Genomic DNA, 16,220 nt, shown 5'->3' with positions numbered 1-16,220 from the left:
TCAGAAGTGGTGTGCCAAGTCTTCATTTATTCCCGTAATTTAAGGTTTCGCGTGCCAGGAATGTATTTTAACGTTTTTAGAAGGTCTGTCTCTGTAAGTCTAGATTATATAACTAAACTATTGTATGTAAAGTAAATAAGGTTTTTAAAATGTTTAAAAAGGTTCATTTAAAATTAAATTAAAATGCAGATCTTATCAGTTTAGTGTGATCCTTGCCCTTGCTTTTCCTTGCTGAGTTTTCCAATGTCTGGCACGGATTTGGATACTTTAAGCTGCACAGAGGCTTCTGAGTGATCAGTTGTTAACCTTTCCGAACATTGGTGGAGCTGGGGCCTCGGGCCGTGAATATTCCTGGAGCCCGGGCACCACAGGCCCATACAACTCACTGCCCCTGCCTTCCTCTGCTACAGGCTTCCTGTGCGATCTTGGGCCAGTTACTCAACCTGTTTGGGTATGTCTGCGCTGCAATAAGTGGGCAACAGCTGGCTCCAGCTCACGGTGCTGAAAAGAGTGATGTTGATGCTCAGGCTCTGAGATCCCAGAAAGGGTCTTGCAGCATCTACAGTGCTAATTTTAGCCCTGCAAGCCTGAGTCAGCTGACCCAGGCTGAGAGTTGGTGCGGCGAGTTTTTTATCACGGTGTGGATGTCTCCTTTGTGCCTTAGTTTTCCCTCTGTACAATGGGAACAACTGCCCTGCCCCGTATGTCTGCCGGGAGGGTAAGTGTCTTAAAAATAGTGAATTGCTCAGCTACTGAAGTGATGGGGGCCAGATAAGCCAGAGAGTCCAGGGCCGGTCGGGACCACCAGTTTATTAGGCCTGGTCTCCTGCATGTCATAAGTCATCAGCAACTGAGATTAGACCAAGTGTTACAGCCAAAGCTACAGAAGGAAGTTACAAGATTGCAGTGCACTGCAAAAAATGGCTTGCATCCGAAGAAGTGGGTATTCACCCACGAAAGCTCATGCTGCAAAAACATCTGTTAGTCTATAAGGTGCCACAGGATTCTTTGCTGCTTCTACAAAAAATGGAAAGCCATTTACAGACGGAACCCCAGGCCAGCAGCAGATTGCCACTGAAAATCAGTTCATATGCTGCCTTTGGCACGTGTGCCATAGGTTGCTGACCCCTGCCTTAGATTGTCAGTCAAAGGAATAACAGCTTTGACAGCTGCTTAAGAGATGCCCCAAATATTGTACCATCAACCAGACCTAGAAAATGGGGAGAGCTAATATAGGGGTAGGAAGACCTCCTGAAAACAGAGGTCAGATAAATATAGCTCCCTTCCAAACAGTGGTTAGTGAGAGGACACAGCTTTCCTTTATTATCATGCACATCACAAGATGGGGCGGGCAAGGAGAGTAAAATTATTTCTCTACCAATTATTGATTAGTTATTCAGCAGAGGGGTGGAGCCTATCAAGTGCCCGTATCCATATCCTTCCTACTGCCACAGGAGAAGGGAGCGAGACACTCACAAAAGGTACTTTTCAGCTGCTCCCTAGAAGATAGCCAGATTGTTCCTGATCACATTTCTCTCCGATTCAAGCTTCCAACTAGTAAGCACGCTGCTCAGCTGGGACAGAACAACACTTTCTGCCTGATGTACCAAGCCTGAAGGTAAGAATTTTCATTAAATAAAAAATTAAAGTACATTAGAATACATTAGTATGAAACATTAATGAACTCAGTAATGCATTCTCCAGCAGGCAGGTGCATGGCTGGAAACCTGTGGTATCTGCTTGGTCAGTCACAGCTGCACCTCCCAACAAGGCCTGGATGGAGAGGGACTAAGTCAGATAGGGAGCAGATTTGTTACTGCATTCAAATTAAGGATGTTTTCTTTAAACAAGGAATGAGTCATACAGGGGAAAACAGTCCAGGGATTCATGTATTTTCACAAAATCATCTCAGAGAAGAAACCCTTGTGAAGAACAGAAATCATCACTGCATATCACTGCTGTACTGCTCAAATGTGTGTCACCAATTATTTATCCAGAAAATAAAGAAAGTAAAAAGAATATTCCTACTTTCCAGCCCCAGAGTGTTAGAACATAAGAACGGCCGTACCGGATCAGACGAAAGGTCCATCTAGCCCAGTATCTGTCTACCGACAGTGGCCAATGCCAGGTGCCCCAGAGGGAGTGAACCTGACAGGCAATGATCAAGTGATCTCTCTCCTGCCATCCATCTCCATCCTCTGACGAACAGAGGCTAGGGACACCATTCTTACCCATCCTGGCTAATAGCCATTTATGGACTTAGCCACCATGAATTTATCCAGTTCTCTTTTAAACACTGTTATAGTCCTAGCCTTCACAACCTCCTCAGGTAAGGAGTTAACTCACTGAGGGCGCATGGAGAGAAAAAGATTTCACTCATGAGATGGCCTCCTCAGCTCTCACCCATCAAGACTCCAGGGCGTGCAGAATGCTGTTGCCCACCTCACAGGTATAAAGCAATACAACCACAACACTTTCTAGTGACTCTCCACTCATTTCAGATTCTACTTCAAAATTGTCCTCCATGTATGTAAACTCTCCATGGATTTGCTCCAAGAGCTCTCATCTCCCTGTTCCTCCATCTGCTTCCCTCCTTTTGCCTAGCATTGTCCTCTGTCCCTTCCTGCATTTTTATCAGTGGAGGTTGAATGACTCTCAGATGGAAGTTCCTGCCAGCAGGAACAGGCTTCTGTGAGACTCCGCCTCAAACTCTCCAGCTCACTTCATCTCAGCTGAATACACCGTTTTCCTCGTCCTCTACCTCTTAATCTCACTGTAACTGTATTTAACTCTGGGAGGTATTTGGGACGTATTCTGTATAGTGCCTCATACTTATAAATTGTTATGCAAAATGACCGGGACCATTTTGAATGATCTCTGTGAGTAAAGGTAAATTCGTTATCTGATTAGACTCACTACCATTAAATAAATAGATGGGGCGAGTAAAGAAATACAAAATAAAAATACTATATCAGTGGCCACTAAACTAGACTACTCCCTGCCGCTCTCATCAGCCCTACCAGCTATCAGGTTGCCATCCCTCACACTGCCACTCCAGGATCAACAATGGCTGTCTATTGGTTTCCAGCTGTTGTTTTTCACCTACAAAACTCCAAATAGGTTTGTAATGGACTGACACAGATAACATTTGCTGGGGTTTAAGAGCTGGAGTTATTCCCTTGGTATAAAAACAGGGGAGCTGTCTGCAGAGCATTCTGCATGAGGGGCCATCAACTTTTGAATTTGCTTGCCCCACCTTGATCCAAAGTAGCCCAAATCTGTTGATCTTCAGGGCACTTTGCAGTGCTCATCTGGTTATCCTGGCTGTTGTCAGACGCCACCGGTGTGGTGCTCTGCTTTGTCCAATGTTGATAAGTCGGCTGCGTGCGTGTGTGTGTGCGCGTGTGGCACAGCAGATTTCAAGCGAACTGCCCAATGACCACAGACTCCTGTAAGATACGAAGGCACCCAACCAGGTTTATTGCCAAACGAAACGCAGTCTCAAGCTCCACGGATCAGAAGTCTACAATTCTGCTAGTACATATATGCTCCCTGACAATGGACCGGCTCAGTCAGTGGCGGGACACTCCAGTGCCCCCTAGTCCAGACCAAGCTACAAACAAGTTACACATCACTTCTGACATATTGAGGTGCAACCTCTCTATGTAGCAAGGTGCAATCCCTCTATGTAGTAAGGTGCCGCCTCTCACAAAACAACGCTATTCATCATATTGCCCTTGACGTCCCATCTTTAGGAGGGGTCAGCCTGTTCCTTGTTATCTGTGTGGAATGTGCAAATATCAGCATGTTCTGGTACCTTTTAGGTATGTGTATTTTTGCAACATCAGCCCTTTCCTTGCCAGCTTCTGTGAGCAGGGCCTGCCTTTTGCTCGCAACTTAACTTTGCTTTATGTTAGCAAAGTCTTGACCATTACTTTAGTTCAGGCCTTAGGCCTCATACCAGGCCTCTGATATAAGGGTTTATGTTTCAGGGCCTCATCTTACTACACTGGCTTTTGTGGAGGAAGAAACACACAAAGGTGTTCATGGGTATGGCAGGATGTTGTCCAGACACTGTTGGACTTAACAGGTATCTCTGGTTATTTCCCTTAATTCTCATTTTGGGGAGGGTACTGAGTTTTTTACAGTGTATTTTAAATTATGTCAGAGATGCCTAAAGCACAAAACAAATGCTTTATTTCTCTCTTTGTTGTTAATCCAAACAAACAAGGAACTTCCTGCCAGTTACCAAGCAATTCAAACTGATATGTCTTGAGCCAGTACTAAAAACTGTCCAATATGGGCTTCTGTGGACTGCAAAATGAGCCAGTTTTGAAGTCCTCCATCAAAATGCCCTGGCAGCTATCTCTTGGCATTTGGCCCTTGGGACAGACAGCAGATACCTTCTGCCATTCATAATCACTATGATAGGGCTCAGAGTGGAGGCAGTCTTGGAGATAAATGGGTCCCAGATGATTTGGGGGTTATAAATAATCCTTCCCAGTTTGCTTTACCCCAAAATGAACAGGAAGCCATTAGATAGCATGGTGTTGTGCTTATGTCAACCTGCCTGCTTCAAAGGCAGCCAGTGACATTCTGCACTACCAGGACCTTCCATGTAGTCTTCAAAGGAAGCCCCAGGTAGGGTGCTTTAGAATAATCAACTCTGGTGGTGACAAATGCACAAATGACCATTGAGATCTAGATCTAAGCAGTGAAGTTGTCAGCTGTGAGACAGCTGAAGATAAGAGACTTCTGACCCTTGCTGTCACTTGGGAATTCAGGACCAGAAATAAATCCAAGAAAGCCCTAGGATTCTGAATCAATAAAACTAAAGAACAGGCATAATACTGCTTCAGTTAAAGAATTCATAGTCCCAGACAGTTTGTCAAAATGCTTCTTCCTATCCCCCAGCATCAAGTGTCTTGTCCAGAATAAGATTAAGCAGGCTGGCTTTCATCAAGGACCTTCTCTTGGCAAGATACTGAAAAAAATCAGACTCTGCAGGATCTAGGTGAGATGCAGTGGAGCTATGGAGCTGACAATCTGGAGACCAGTGCATCTTGCATGCTCCCCCAGTGCCTTCACATGTACATTGAACCACAGAGCTAAAGTGGAATACTGCAAGACCCCTTGGGATGGATGAGCAACTGTCCTTCACAACTCTAGTTTTCCTGAGCGGAGGTGCTGTAAAGCAGTCCTGCCAGGTTCTGCATTGAGTCAACATGAGAAATATCTGTATCAAAGGCAGCTAAAAGAATTAATGTAATCAATGGGGGCACCTGACCTATCTCCATCACCGGGAAGATTAATCAAAGATGTTAATACTGCCTACATACCGTAATAAGATCTAATTCCAAACAAGTTAGGGCCAAGCAAACCAGAAGGATCTAGATAATGCTGATACTGGCCATCCCTCTACCTTCTCCACAAAGTTTCTTAGAAACGAGAGGCTGAAAAAAGATAGAAAATGGCACAGATATTAGGAATAGTCCAACTGTGGCTTGTTTCAGACTGATAGGCACTATGCCCTCTAAAAGGGAAGTATTAACCATTTCCATCAATAACAGGCCTGCACTTTACTCACTTTACTCTTTCATTAGCCATGGGTATCCATCTCACATATAGTCAAGGAAAGGGCATTCGGCACATCCAGAATCTCAGCCAGCAAAACTGGTATCAGACTCCACCAGCAAGATTGATGCATTTACCCTCTCCTGTTCAGACACCGTACCCACACAAGTGGAGGCACAGATGCGATCCACCATATTCTGAGTCAGAGAAATATTTGGTTATCCGAGGTTTTCTGTCACTTTATCAGAAAGCTGCCTGGTTATATTAGTTTCACAGCTTTGATGGGTTCGATTACTTATATTGTAGTAGCAATAAGATTGGGATTTGTGCGGTGCACTGTACAAATACTTCCCTGCTTCTGGGAGTCCTGCAGCGGGACTGGGATCCCTTGGGTCCCACAGGACCTGCTGCCCTAATAGCAGGGTGGGAGAACAATTCAGCAAACAATGCAGGAGCGGGTTGGAGTGGGAGTGGGTATCGCGGGACGGGATGTAAGCGGGACTAAAAAAATAGTCCCGTGCACTCTAGTAGGGGGTGCAAATATGCTTGCTCACCCCAGGTGCTAAAATGCCTAGTTAAGTACTGGGAAACAGCAATAGCACATGTTGGCATAGTCCAGCTATACGAAAAGCTAGATGAATTAAACTTTTTTTAAAAAATCAAAGGGGTACAAATAAATGGAGATAAAATTGGAAATATCTGACAGCCATCTCTCATGTTGTTTTTAACTGGCATGATCTGTATGAAGTTGTGCTTGGCTTGGATAAGGGAACAGTGCTACTGAAAGAGCCTCTTGCAAAGAAGGAGTCAGGGAAGCAGCAAAGCAAAACCTCGGGGAGATCTCGAGGCTGTGAGCTCATCTTGCAGAACAGGTAGCACCAGCTGGACTCCATGTGTGTGAGGGGCTGTCTGTGGGCCCATGCAGTTAGTGAGCAAGGGAAGTGGGGCACAAACTAGAAAGAAAATGAAAGGATAAAAAATTAATCAAGGAAAAATCAGAGGAAACTCACCTTCTTTCCCTTCTTTGGAAAGTATGTGTGACAGCAGAACAAGAGAATGTCTGGAATTTTGTCTTCTCTTTAAATAAAAATTAAGAAAGAACAAACTCCTTTTATAATAAAAAGTAATATATTTTTGGACTTTGTAATCAAAGCAGCTTCATAAACCATGCACGCATGCAATCCTTCACTAATCCAGTTAGCCTCAGGCACACAAGAGGCTTATGAAATAACAGACAGTGCAGTTCCCACTAAGACCAACACATAAAATCTTTCATGCAGTTCATCCCCAGGCCAAGCAACAGAGTCAAGTTCACCTAACCACCAACCCATCAAAAGTTGCTCTGCGGCAAAATATCCCTATTCCCAGCTGCAGGACTATATCATGCACCAAATACAAACAGATCAATCAATGGTTTTGCTGAAATGCATTGGTTTGTGTTCTGGCCTGGGTCTTGGAATAGGCCGGGGTCCATGGAGGCCAGGTCCTGGTCTTTTTTGCCTGTAAGATTTCAGGACTGACACTTTATTTTATGTGTTCCAGCAGGACCTCTGCAGCATGGGGCACGGGTCACTTGCTGGAGGATTCTCTGCAGCTTGAGGTCTTCAAACCACAATTCGAGGACTTCAATAACTCAGACATAGGTTAGGGGTTTGTTATTGAAGTGGATGGGTGAGATTCTGTGGCCTGCGTTGTGCAGGAGGTCAGACTAGATGATCATAATGGTCCCTTCTGACCTTAAAGTCTATGAGTCTAGGACAGTAAAACAAGAACCTTTCATTCCTGAGAAAGCTCATAGAAGAAAAGTTAGCCAAAGACAAACTTCTATTCTCATCTTCCTGGTCCTCTCTCAGACAAGACATGTTATTTCATGGGTGACTATCAGAGAATGCTGCAGAGAAGTAGCAGAGGTCCAGGGCAATGCACTATAATTGTTTGAGTCCTTTCAGGAGGGATGCACCCAACAAGCAGAGTGGGGAAACTGCATTTCCTCTTCTAGACCCCTCACTTATTGAATCCAATAAGGATCAATTCTCTCGCCAGTCCTATTCAACAGCTACATGCAGAAACTAGGTGAACGGATCAGACAACATGGACACAGGTGCCAGCAATATGCGGAGGATATACAGCTCTACCTGTCCTTCACCACATATGACCACCAAAATGGCCCAATGCTTGGTTGAGATCAGCTTACGGATGAGGAACAGCTGGCTGAAGGTGAAGCAGAGCAAGACAGAAGTAATGTCAGAGGGAAGCTCTTTGAAGAGTTTGCAGTGACAGTGCAGTCTTCTCTGGTTGAAGGTGAACAGATACAATTGGTCAATTCAGTCTATATCTTAGGAGTGCTCCTGAATTCCTCACTGATACTAAGCTCTCACATAGAAAAAAACGGTTACTCACCTCGTAAATGTTGTTCTTTGAGATGTGTTGCTCATGTCCATTCCAGGTAGGTGTATGCTTGTCGCGTGCACAGTCGTCAGAAAGTTTTTCCCCTAGCAGCACCCATCGGGTCAGCTGTGGAGCCCCCTGGAGTGGCGCCTTCATGGCGGTGAATATATGACCCTGCTGACCTGGCACCTCTCAGTTCCTTCTTGCCGGCTACTCCGACAGAGGGGCAGGAGGGAGGGTAATGGAATGGACACGAGCAACACATCTTGAAGAACAACAGTTACGAGAAGGTGAGTAACCATTTTTTCTTCTTCGAGTGCTTTCTCATATCTATTTCAATTAGGTGACTCCCAAGCCTTACCCAGGAGTTGGGGTCAGAGTTCATGGAATCGCTGACTGGAGCACCACTCTACCGAATGCTGCATCGTCTCTGGCATGCTGGGTAATTGCGTAATGCAAGATGAAAGTGTAGATCAAGGACCACGTCGCCACCCTACAGATCTCCTGTATTGGGACCTGGGCCAGGAACGCTGCCAAGGAGGCCTGTGCTCTTGTGGAATGTGCAGTTAGTGCAGGGGCTGGACTTTGGCTAACTCATAGTATGCCTGGACACAGGACATGATCCACGATGAGATCCTCTGCGACGAGACCGGAAGTGCTTTCATCCGGTCTGCCACTGTCATGAACAGCTGATTCAACTTATGAAATGGCTTTGTGCATTCAATGTAAAAGGCCAGTGCTCGTTGAACGCCCGGGGAGTTCAGCCTTTGTTCTCATCTTTCAGTGTGAGGCTTAGGGTAAAAAACAGGTAGAAAAAGGTCCTGGTTGGAGTGGAATTGGGACACAATCTTTGGAAGAAAGGCCGAGTGAGGCTGAAGCTGCACCTTGTCCTTATAGAAAGCTCTGTAAGGAGGGTTGGGGGTGAGGGCTTTTAGCTCCAATACCTTTCTTGTCCAAGTAACAGCGACTAGGAAGGCCACCTTCCATGACAGGTAGAGGAGCAAACAAGTCACCACAGGCTCAAACAGAGGCTCCGTTAGTCTGGACAGGACCTGGTTAAGGTCCCAGGTTGGGATCAGTTGTCTAACCTGCGGGTACAGCCTGTCCACACCCTTTAGGAAACGGCTAACCATGGAGTTGGCGAAGACGGAACACCCAGCCACTCCTGGGTGGAAGGCAGAGATGGCTGCCAGGCATACCCTGATGGATGATGCCACCAGGCCTTGCTATTTCAAGTGAAGTAGGTAGTCCAGGATAAGTGATATTGGTGCCTGCATTGGAAGTGTGGGGCTCTGAGAGCACCAGATTGCAAACCTTTTCCACTTGGCCAGGTAGGTGGCCCTGGTGGTGGGTTTCCTGCTACCAAGTAAGACCTCCCTAACAGGCTCCAAGCACATGAGCTCCATGGGGTTTGGTCATGAAGCTTCCAAGCTGTGAGGTGAAGGGACTGGAGTCTGGGTGGTGAAGGCAACCGTGGTCTTGGGTGATCAGGTCCGGGACCAGTGGCAGTGCGATTGGGGTGTCCACTGACAGCTCCAGCAGTGCGGTGTACCAGTGCTGATGAGGCCACACCGGTGCCACCAGTATGACTGTCGTCTTGTCTCTGCGGATCTTGAGCAGAACCTTGTGGATGAGTGGGAATGGTGGGAACGCGTAGAGCAAATGGTCTGTCCAGGGGAGGAATAGGGCCCCATTATGCTAGGTCCTGTACAAACATACACTGTTCTAAAGACATTACAGTTTAAGAGAAATTACATATGAAGAGTGGAATAGAGGAATACAGTTCATGAGCTGTAGAGAAGAGATGTAGTCAAACTATTAAGACAGCAGTTCCCAAACTGTGGGTCGCAACCCCAAATGGGATTATGCCTTCAGCACATGGGGTGTGAGTGCAATGGGCCAGATTCAGCCCATGAGACATCTAGTCCAACCCCCTGCTCAAAGCAGGACCAATCCCAACTAAATCATCCCAGCCAGGGCTTTGTCAAGCCGGGCCTTAAAAACCTTTAAGGATGGAGATTCCACCACCTCCCTAGGTAACCACCTAATTTATTCAGATTTGCAATTATTCTGATCTTCGCCCACCTTGCTTCTGCAACTTGTGTTATATGAAGTCTCAGAAAATGGTGAGTCCCTTCCTCTCTACAGTTGCACAGGGTCAGTTATGCCTTCCTTGGACCATCTTGCTCCCATAGAATATTAGGGTTGGAAGAGACCTCAGGAGGTCATCTAGTCCAATCCCCTGCTCAGAGCAGGACGAATCCCAGACTAGATCATCCCAGTCAGGGCTTTGTCAAGCCGGGCCTTAAAAACCTCTAAAGACTCCCTAGGTAACCCATTCCAGTGCTTCACCACCCTCCTAGTGAAATAGTGTTTCCTAATATCCAACCTCGACCTCCCCCACTGCAACTTGAGACCATTACTCCTTGTTCTGTCATCTGCTACCACTGAGAACAGCCTTGCTCCATCCTCTTTGGAACCTCACTTCAGGTAGCTGAAGGCTGCTATCAAATCCCCCCTCATTCTTCTCTTCTGCAGACTAAACAATCCAAGTTCCCTCAGCCTCTCCTCATAAATCATGTGCTCCAGCCCCCTAATCATTTTCGTTGCCCTCCGCTGGACTCTCTCCAATTTTTCCACATCCTTTCTGTAGTGGGGAGCCCAAAACTGGACACAGTACTCCAGATCTGGCCTTACCTGTGCCAAATAGAGGGGAATAATCACTTCTCTCAATCTGCTGGCAATGCTCCTACTAATACAGTCCAATATGCCATTGGCCTTCTTGGCAACAAGGGCACACTGTTGACTCATATCCAGCTTCTCATCCACTGGAATCCCCAGGTCCTTTTCTGCAGAACTGCTGCTTAGCCATTCAGTCCCTAGTCTGTAACAGTGAATGGGATTCTTCCGTCCTAAGTGCAGGACTCTGCACTTGTCCTTGTTGAACCTCATCAGATTTCTTTTGGCCCAATCCTCTAATTTGTCTAGGTCGCTCTGTATCCTATCTCTACCCTCCAGCGTGTCTACCTCTCCCCCCAGCTTAGTGTTATCTGCAAACTTGCTGAAGGTGCAGTCCACGCCATCCTCCAGATCATTAATGAAGATATTGAACAAAACCAGCCTCAGGACCAACCCTTGGGGCACTCCGCTTGATACCAGCTGCCAACTAGAGATCAAGCCGTTGATCACTACCCGTTGAGCCCAACAATCTAGCCAGCTTTCTATTCACCTTATAGTCCATTCATCCAATCCATACTTTTTAACTTGCTGGCAAGAGACTGTGGGAGACCATATCAAAAGCTTTGCTAAAGTCAAGATATATCACGTCCACTGCTTTCCCCATATCCACAGAGCCAGTTATCTCCTCATAGAAGGCAATCAGGTTGCTCAGGCATGACTTGCCCTTGGTGAATCTATGCTGACTGTTCCTGATCATCTTCCTTTCCTCTAACTGCTTCAAAATGGATTCCTTGAGGACCTGCTCCATGATTTTTCCAGGGACTGAGGTGAGGCTGACCAGTCTGTAGTTCCCCAGGTTCTCCTTCTTCCCTTTTTAAAAGATGGGCGCTATATTTACCTTTTTCCAATTGTCCAGGACCTCCCATGATCGCCACAAGTTTTCAAAGATAATGGCCAATGGCTCTGCAAACACATCAGCCAATTCCCTCAGCACCCTTGGATGCATTAGATCTGGACCCATGGACTTGTGCATGTCCAGCTTTTCTAAACAGTCCTTAACCTGTTCTTTTACCACTGAGGGCTGCTCACTCCTCCCCAGACTGTGTTGCCCAGGACAGCAGTGTGGGAGCTGACCCTGTCTGTGAAGACCGAGGCAAAAAAAGCATTGAGTACTTCAGCTTTTTCCACATCATCTGTCACTAGGTTGCCTCCCCCACTCATTATAAGGGGCCCACACTTTCCCTGACCGCCTTCTTGTTGCTAACATACCTGTAGAAACCCTTCTACATATGACTGGACCTGCTCCACAAACACCACGCCAAAATGGCAGCCTCCGTACAGCCTGATCTTGCACATATGGTGCATGCAAGGTCACACTGTGCGAAGGATACCAATTTGTAGAGAAAAATGGCGTCCTGCTGGCGCAGTGGTTGTGGAACAGGTCCGGGCGCATTGGCTGCGTGGAGATGGCTGTACAGATGCCAATTTGTCCATTTGCACCATCTGACTGTGCAAGCATCCAGATGAGGGACTTGCATCCAGAAGATTCTTATCTGTGGGCAGCAGCCTTGTCAACAGAGTATTCTCTCTGCTTGGGCTGGTAGGAGCCTGTGCTGGCCTTTACTAAGATGGGAATCTGCAGTGGCTTGTTAGCTCGTTAAGGCAGGGCCTGTGTCTTCGAGTTATCCTCAAAGGTAAAGAATAATAGTAAGTCACTAGGGCAGCACAGAGACAATATCACCACTCATGGCCATCCCAAGTCCTGGCCTCATTTGCTTAACAGTGAATTTCTCTTTCCGATTTGTGGTGAGGCACAATGGACTAATTTTTACACAAAGTGTCTGCTTCAACCTCCAGCAGTGAGTCTAGTGATGCAGTTATGAACAAAAAACAAGAATCCAAAAAACATGCTCACAAATATGATGAGCCTTTCTCTGAGCATGGCTTTGCCAGTGTTTTGGTCAAGAATGAAGCAAAGCCAAAATGCCTGCTATGTCACTCACTGTTATCTAGCAAAAGCATGAAGCCTAATAAACTTAAACTACACTTGGAAACCGTTCACAAAGAGCACATAGGAAAACAAAGATTATTTTTCCAGTGCCAGAAGGAACTTTTGCATCAACAATTGAAGAGAGCTATGCCCATCTCTGACTAAGCTCAAAAGGCATCATTTGAGGAGAGTTACTACATCACACAGGCCAAGAAGTCTCCCACAATTGGAGAGACTTTGATTTTGCTAGCTGCAATTGATATGGTGAATATGTGTGGGAAAACAAGGCAAAGAAACTCAAAGGCATATCCCTCTCCAAGAACACAGTGAAGGATTGAGATGACAGTAGCAGATCAGGAAAACACATGACTGGTGGAGTGTCTGAAAAACACAGCTGCTTTTGCTCTTCAGATTGATGTGAGCACTGAGGATTGTGATGCACATTTCTTGGCTTTTGTGTAATACACATAGGAAGGTGCAGTGCTCAAAGACATTCTGTTCTGTCTCCTTCCCAGACACGAGATGGCACAAGGAATGTTCAATAAGCTACACGTCTACATGCAAGACAAAAATATACCATGTGATCGCATGTTGGGCTTCTGCACAGATGGAGCTCCGTCCTGCCTTGGTAAAAAAGTTGCTCCGTCTACTGTGTGGACTCTCTGCACAATTCACAAAGAACAACTGGCAACTAAAGCTCTGAATCCAGAGTTGGATGAATTTTTTCAGCAGGTCTTGTCTACTATGAACTACATCAAGACTCAGCCTTTTCACGCACATCTGCTTGCAAACCTGTGAGAAGAAATGGGGTCCAATCATGACGTGTTGTTGTTCCACACTGCAACTCGCTGGCTCTTGAGAGGAAAAGTATGGGGCAGATTTTCTGAACTAAGAGATGACCTGCATGTCTCTGCAATGGACTGCAAAAAGAGTGAATTAATTGATTTTCTTTGTGACCAAAGGAAGATGTGCCTTCTTGTCTATGTCACAGACATATCAGAGACTGAATTAATTGAATACAGGCCTTCAAGGAAAGAACACCCACATCCTTCAGCCAAGTGATCAAATCACAGCATTCATGAAGAAAATTGTTTTCTGGAAGAATAATCATTGAAGACAAACTATGAATCCTTCCTGCAGCTCTGCAAATTCCTGGCTGACAATGGAATTATTCAGCCTCCCACACAGGGGATGGCTGAGTATTTTAGCTGTCTGGAGGAACAGTTTGCATCCTTCTTCCCTGATTCGGACATAAAGAAGTATGATTGGGTGTGAAACCCCTTTCAGTGCAAGGCTGATGCCATGGATTTGCCAGCAGCTGAAATTGAACATCTCATCGAAATTTCCTGCAATCTATTCTTGCGAGGAACATATGCCTAATTTTCTCTCCTGGAGTTCTGGTTCACTTTCAGGAATGAATGTTCTGCACTCTCAACACACGCCTTAAAAATGATGGTGCCATTCATGAGCACATATTTGTGTGAAGCTGGATTCAGCTCACTTGGGCCCATCAAGTCTTGGTATCGATCTGTCACTAATGTTACATCGGAGATTAGATATACAATTTCTCCCTTGCTACTGGACTTCAGGAAGCTGTATTACAACATGCAAGCCCCTGGGTCACATTACAGAGCATTAAATAACATACTTTCTATGTCAATTCCTTGGATTCTTTGGTCACTATGTTGCTATCTGGGGCACAGGAAACAGTAAGTCTCAAAATGGGGTCACACCGGCAAAAAGTTTTGGAACCCCTGTTTGTCTCTAAGAAACTGCTGAAATCATGACAGAATAGGTTTCTCTTTAGAAATGTATGTCCATAAAAGAAAAAAATCCTCCTCAATGTGTAGTCCTAGGATGCGGAGAAATTATTAAAAGACATACCTTGGACATTTTATATGGGAAAGTTCTTTTCTCTCTAAGGGACAAATCCTGATGCACTGAAGTCCGTGGGAGCTGCAGGAGCTCAGCAGCCTTCGGAATGTGTCGAAGTCGATGCAGATATGTGGTGTGATACCAAACTGTATTGTTAGAGAAGTAGTACGACCATATAATTAAAACACTTTTGGCCAGATCCTCAGCTGATGTAAATCAGCACAGCTCCATTTACTTCAACTGATGATACATACTGGGCAGGGGGAGGAGATCAGGTTGTGCGAGCTACCTTAACTCTGGCATTTCCTAACTTTTGAGTTCTTACCCATACAACCATAATTCTATTAATGCCATTTTGCGTATGATTGTCATTCAAACATATGATAAAAATGGAAGGAGGAGAAAGGAGAGCAACCAGCAATAACTACAGAGCTCAACACCCTGAGGATAAAGCAGAGATAAGTTAGCTCCCAGCAAAGGGCTGGAAAACATCTCCTGCTGGAGACCACTAGCATGACAACAAGCATCTGTCAGAGCCACTATGAGTAGGAGACCATATTTTCAAAATAAAAAACTTCCATATAAACATTTTTAGGGTTGTGAAATACTCCAACAAAAGTGCCTTAAAAATGCTGGGGTCACTGCTAGTGATTTGTCATTCAGCAGCTTCCTCAGAGCCAAGGAATTTGTCCAGTAACTTAGTGTCTGATTGAATTTATCATAAACAATTAGCAAGTGTCATAAGCATTCACTTTGAGCCAATGAACGGTGCGGCAAATGTCTGCACTCATTCAACTTTCCTCTTCACTCAAACATAGCTCACCACACTGAACACTCATCCCACTAGGCCATTTGATCCTGGAAGGAAGAGGGCATGCTCTGCTCTGTACCATATTTTGAGGAATGAAATGAAGAACTGTGATAATTCAGTTGTCCTTAAAGAAGCTGCTGGGACATCATATGAAAAACCAGGATGCAGGGTTGCTTATAAGTTAGAGAACAGCCACCGCTACTCATAAAAACATAAGAATGGCCATACCAAAGGTCCATCTAGCCCAGTATCCTGTCTTTCAACAGGGGCCAATGCCAGGTGCCCCAGAGGGAATGAACAGAACAGGGAATCAGCAAGTGATACATCCCCTGTCGCCCATTCTCAGCTTCTGGCAAGCAGACTAGGGATACTGTTCCTGCCCATCCTGGCTAATAGCCATTGATGGACCTATCCTCCATGAATTTATCTATTTTTTTTAACCCTGTTATAGTCTTGGCCTTCACAACATCCTCTGGCAAAGAGTCCCACAGGTTGACTGTGTGTTGTGTGAAGAAATACTTCCTTTTGTTTTAAACCTGCTGCCTATTAATTTCATTTAGTTCTTGTGTTATGAGAAGGCGTAAATAACACTTCCTTATTTACTTTCTCCACACCAGTCATGATTTTATAGACCTCCCCATTAGTCGTCTCTTTTCCAAGCTGAAAAGTCCCAGTCTTATTAATCTCTCCTCGTGCGGAAGCTGTTCCATACCCCTCATCATTTTTGTTGCCCTTTTCTGAACCTTTTCCAATTCCAATGTATCTTTTTTGAGATGGGGCAACCACAGTATTCAAGATGTGGGCATACCATGGATTTAAATAGAGGCAATATGATATTTTCTGTCTTATTATCTATCCCTTTCTTAATGATTCCCAGCATTCTGTTCGCTTTTTTGACTGCCG

At 45.3% G+C, this 16,220-nt stretch overlaps 1 long non-coding RNA gene across 1 annotated transcript in view; it reads left to right on the top strand.

Annotated features, from left to right (window-relative positions):
- Positions 1–16,220, top strand: part of LOC123349439 — a 28,916-nt gene that overhangs the window by 6,310 nt on the left and 6,386 nt on the right. Inside the window, exon 3 of the long non-coding RNA XR_006573538.1 lies at positions 1,393–1,618. This is a non-coding gene — a long non-coding RNA (uncharacterized LOC123349439). The remainder of the gene's footprint in view (positions 1–1,392; positions 1,619–16,220) is intronic.

The sequence above is a fragment of the Mauremys mutica genome, chromosome 14, assembly GCF_020497125.1.
Source record: "Mauremys mutica isolate MM-2020 ecotype Southern chromosome 14, ASM2049712v1, whole genome shotgun sequence".
Taxonomy (NCBI): Eukaryota; Metazoa; Chordata; order Testudines; family Geoemydidae; genus Mauremys; species Mauremys mutica.
The sequence above is the reverse complement of the archived record's forward strand: the minus strand, read 5'-3'. Positions and strand labels throughout refer to the sequence as shown.